Raw genomic sequence first — 6,004 nt, 5'->3', positions numbered from 1 at the left:
AACAAATAGCCTACTAGGCCCAGCTCCACTAATTTGTTCAGAACACACACACACACTGTGAGCACACACCCGGAGCAGTGGGCAGCCATTTATGCTGCGGCGCCAGGGGAGCAGTTGGGGGTTCGATGCCTTGCTCAAGGGCACCTAAGTCGTGGTATTGAAGGTGGAGAGAGAGCTGTTCATGCACTCCCACCCCACCCCACCCACAATTCCGTCCGGCCCGAGACTAGAACCCACAACCCTTCGATTGGGAGTCCAACCCTCTAACCATTACCACGACTTCCCCTACATCTGAGGTTAACAAACGTGCTGAATTACAAAGCAATACAACGACGGTAAAAGCCAATCAAATTTGTTAAAACTATAAATTAACTTTATTACTGCACTTTAGTAGCCTAACAAAACACAGTATGTACAGATTTCTTCTTCTGGAAGGACAAAAGAAAACCACTTCAGCTGAAAGTGAAAAAAAAAAAAATTATGAAATTGGAAATTGAACTGAAAAAGTGCTCAGACTCCACAATTCATATAGCTACAAATAGTTATTTGCACATGACACGCATAAAGTTTAGCTTTAGCATATTACTAAATAAATGCTGCATATTCCAATAGCTTACCACATACTGTTATATAATATAAATACTGTGAAATCTATTTATTTATTTAAATTTTGAACATATTGCAGTGCATTCAAGGACTTGGGACATTACATTAGGACATTTCTTAAAAGTAAACTGAACAATGAATCTAAGAGAATATTCCAGGATGAGTTTTCAGATTTGTGAATATCATTTATGTACAAGGGAAAAATGGATAAAGATGCAAAAAAAAAAGTTTCTCACTCTTGAATCATAATTAAACAGACAACAAAAACACATAATTATGGATTTAAACGAAAAGGTCGAAAGGCTTTCTGTGTGTAAGTGAGTGTTTGTGCATGTTGAATTACAGCAGGATAAACAAATGGACAGATGAATCAGAAAGACAGACTGCATTTATCACACTCTCGTCTCCATGGAAACGAAAGGGATCCATGTTAACATAACGAGAAAGCTGTTAACAAGATATGGTGTTTTGTCCAAACAATCTATAACTTTTTCCAGACTAGGATGAACAAGACACAACTTGAACAACTTAAAATAATAATAATAAAAAATCTAATCATTTTAAATATGTTACATTTTGTTTATATTAATAATAGAAAATGATAAAATTAGCACTTAGCTATCATCAAATAAATTAAGTTTTTTTTTATATAAAATGATTTTAAAAACTAGTCACTCAAATAATTTTTTCATCATAATTTACATTTGAATACTACTATGTTGAAGTCAAAAAGTTTTTATATTATTCTGTATTACAGTGTAAATTCGATTCACAGACACAAGTGATTTCCAGACAGCATTATAATCATTACTCTTCTGTGCTCTTTAAGTGTTTCTGGTCAATTCATTTCTGAATAAGCCTTTGGAGTAGAAGCTGATCCTACATATTGCTTATCCGTATCAAAATATTTAGGTGCATTTGATCCAGGCATTCATTTCCTGAAGTGGAGGACCAGAAATTGAAGAGTGGTCCTTTGGAGTAGTGTTTGAGAGCTTGAAGACTACTAATCTTAGCACACTTTGGATCAAGGGTTGAGCGTGATGGGGATTGCAGGCTGAAAGGAAACATATGACAGCATGGCACTATATTTCTATACCTCAACCCCCCACAGAGACTGTACCATGTTCAGAATACTGATGAATAATTCATTTGTTTTCTGTCTTTTCTTTTTGGCCTGCTTATTTTTCTCTGGCCGGCATTCTTTATCCCTCATATTTTCCCTCCCTCTCTTTCTTTCTCCCTAAAGCCCTTTCCAACAGTCTGTACTGTCGTTCTGGTGATCAGCCTAATGACAGTCAATCATTCTAATTTTCCAAGCGATTGTGAGAAGCTGTCTACAGCAGCTATAGTGCGGAATTTGTTTCACGGGAAGTCAGCAATCCATATACGTTTTACTGTTTCAGAGATAAAATATTTCTGTCACGCAATCACTCTGGCGTCAAAAGATGCAATCAATCTGAAAACCATTTTTTTTGCATTTCTCTTGACACAGGCACAAATAAGCACATAGATAAGGTTCTTGATAAACAGGGCACATAGACCCATTTCTTTGTTTAATCTCATGCTACATTAAGTATTGGTGTCAAAGGGCCTTTTGGCCTATTTGGTGAAAATATTTTAATGCAGCAAAGTGTCAATGCTGGTCTTATCAAATTATTATAAAAAAATCTAAAAATGCTTAGTGATTTGTAAATGAAGAGGCCTGTAATTGCAGTGTGTGAAATGATTACCTGAGAAACAGCTGAGCATCTGCATAAACAGAAGTAGCTGAAAAAGACTGGATTGCACGATCTTATAGCTGCTATAGACAAAGTATACACTGACACACGTGTACATGCACTTACACACATACATGCACACACACACACACACACACACACATGTAGCTGGTTTCCTTGGCAACAGCAAAAGGCACTTAAAATCAAATTTTAGGAACTGCTTCTCGTTTCCTCACATTCTTCATCTGCTTTTCATTTTGGATGACCTTTATGTGATCGTGCCTTGCATAAGTGATTAAATAAATACATTTTCAGTTACAATTGTGCCTGAAACCATTGACAGTGTGTTTTTGTGACCTTGAGCAAAACATCTAGGTCTGATAAAGCAATGTAATCTATAGAGCAGACAGGGAATAAATGATCACTGCATGTCACCTCGCTTAATTAATCAAGGTGCACAGATTGGTTATAGAGATTGTAAGCTTACAACGCTGCAATCTTAAAATCCCCATGAATATTAAATGGAGGTTTTGTGGATTTCATTCTGTCTGCATTTTATATATAAAATTTCCTCAGGAAAATGGACCAGAAGTACTGATAATGCATCTTGTGCTCAACATTGTTTGCCCAATCAAATGCTTTCTGGAATAAGAAAGCCCCTCTCCCTAAAAATAATTTAGGTTACAGCAGTAACATCAGCTAAAACAACCCAATCTCACAAAAATTCAAAACTATTTTATATTTTGAATGGTGATTATGTTCGGGAGGGGACCTTCTTGCATACTTTTAAGTACGATTTCTTTCATTATTTTTGAGCCATGAAACTTAAGGAAACTCCTTGCCACAAAAAAATATGTGAAAGCTATAATTCGGATTTGTTTTCATTGTTCTTACAGCTTGTGAACAGTTAGCTGGTATATTTATTCATACTTATTGATTTGTAGCATTAGAACTATTTTACTGAAACAAAATAAAGCAAATAGAGTATTATGATAGTTGGGGGTCTTTGTCAAGCTCTATTAACGTCTCATTGAGCAGACATGGTAAAAATGGTTCTAAATGCAAAAAGCTGCCCGGAAGGATTTACTATTGATATGGAATGTTTCCTTCAAGGTGAACACAGTTTGAGGTGAATGTGACATTTTAAACATCCATCCAATCCCTCTAGACCACATTAGAACTGATAGCTCTCAGTTAACCCCCCCTGACTCACTGAGAAGGGTACAAATTGCATTGCACTTGATGGCAGCAGGGCTCTGAATGCATTAACCCTGACTGTCTGCCTGTAGCAAAACACTCTTTCTCAATGCTTCTGTCCTCACAGCTTAAGTAAATCTGTATTGGTTGAATCTAATGCAGAATAATATGAGGATTTGCTTGGTCTGTGCTGAAATCTTTCTATATATATATACATATACATATATATATATATATATATATATATATATATATATATATATATATATATATATATATATATATATATATATATATATATATATATATATATATATATTGTTTTAAAGTTTTCAACTTGTGTGTTAGCTTTATTTAAAATTAGGCCTATAGCCATTTCTTTGCAGTGTGATTGTGTGTTTGATATAATGTTTAGTAAAATGTCCTTTTAATTTGAATGAATACAAGGGCAAATGTGTTTCAACACTGGATGAATTACTCCATTAAGAACTTGAAGGAATAATGAGGTTTGGCAGGTGGATAAGCAGCTGCTGAAAGTGTCTGACGAATGAATATGATTTATAAGAATTTGATAATATCTGAAAACAATTGGTCCTGGTTTCTTTAGGGTTTGTGCATGGTTCATTAGCCAGTTCAAGCTTAACAAAGCTCGATGGCGCCATCTTCTGTTTATAAAGAAATAATAAAATATACTACCCTTCCGATATTTGGGGTCGGTTTTGGAATGTTTTCGAAAGAAGTCTTTGATGCGGCTTCCCTTATCTGATCAAAAGTAAAATAAAAACAGAAATACTGTGACATATCATAGTAATTAAATAGGCCTAACTGTTTTATATTTTAATATAGGCTATTTCAATACTTATTCCTGTAATGACAAAGCTGAATTTTCAGCATAATTACTCCAGGCTTCAGTGTCACATGATCCTTCAGAAATCATTATCTTTAATATGCTGATTTATTGCTCAAGAAGCATTTATTTATTATTATATCATTAGTGTTGAAAACAGTTGTAGCCTCTTTATTTTTTTTGGAAACAGGACTGCTCTATAGTTTTAAATGTCTGCTACATGTGGTATAAAGCAACATATAATTAACATACCAATATAACATGCTATAATTTTGTTAATTAATAGAAAATTATATTCAAGGGACATATGACATAAGGGGCCCTATCTTGCACCCAGCGCAATTGACTTTGTACACCGACGCATGTGTCATTCCTATTTTGCACCTGCGCAAAGCGCGCTTTTGCCTCCACAGAAGCACGTCGCTAAACTAGTGAATGAACTTGCGCTCCCTGGGCGGTTCAGCGCAAAAAAGGAGGCGTGTTCCGGCGCAAACAATCTGGTGCTATTTTGCTGTTCCATTAAACAATTGCGCCACTGACCAGAAAAAACCTAGTCTAAAGTCAGTGGCGCGTTGCGCGTTGTTCATTATGCTATTTTAAGGGCGCATGCTTGACCATAATGTATAGCGTGCACAACGCGCATACACTTTGCTCATGTAATCTACACAGATGCAACAGTTATTTTTGCAAATCATAAATTGTTACACTAAAAAAATATTAACACTTGAGATGACGGAAATCATTGTGGTGTGCCACGAGATGTGAAAAAATAGGCATAAATCTAGCTTACAAATTATTCAGGCTAATTGTAGTAATTAAGGATCAGACATGTTTGAGGTCATATATGTATATAAGGACATCTGACAAATTGGTTTGTCCGTCAGGAACCAGGAAAAAAAATCGATGAAACAATTGTGGCTATTTCCTCCCATGCCTGTTTAACCGACGCTATTTTGGGTGGGTTTCTCCCATCCCCATACAACACAACTTCTCTGTCTTTCACTGCTCTTACAAGAACATCAGTCTCCTCGGCTGTGAACCGCTCCTGGCGTGCGCCTGGTAAATATACGCCATAATAATAGCAATCCATAATTGAACTTGCGCACCTGCTTTTAAAGGGAATGTTGGATGACGCTCTGATTGGTTTATTTCACGTTACGCACAAACCACACCTATGAATAATGAAGCTACTTCAGACCAACCCATTTTAGATTTGCGCCTGGCGCAAGAGCCATTTATCCCGCCGGGAAAATAGCAACAGCGCCGAGACCCGCCCACAAAGTTACTTGCGCTTCGCGCTTTGACACTTGCGTTTCAGATCGTTAAAATAGGGCCCAAGATCTTGAAGACTGTGCGACGATTATTAGTATTATTTACTTTACACTGCACACTGCACTTTTTTAAGACAACTTAACTATGAAACTCATCCCCACTGCATATTGTATTTGTATTTAATTTTCTCTCTCTTTTTTTTTGTTTTGTTTTTTGCATAGTCTAAAAAGAGTATGCCAGACCTACTTTCACTGATTGCTGTATGTCGTATAACTTGTACGTGACAAATAAAATCTTGTATCTTGAATCTTAAAAAAGCTCTCGTTTGACGCGCTAGATGTTCTACAGTACTGCGCGTGTCCAC

Source organism: Carassius auratus, chromosome 31 (assembly GCF_003368295.1).
Source record: "Carassius auratus strain Wakin chromosome 31, ASM336829v1, whole genome shotgun sequence".
Classification (NCBI taxonomy): domain Eukaryota; kingdom Metazoa; phylum Chordata; class Actinopteri; order Cypriniformes; family Cyprinidae; genus Carassius; species Carassius auratus.
This window is presented reverse-complemented; position numbering follows the sequence as displayed.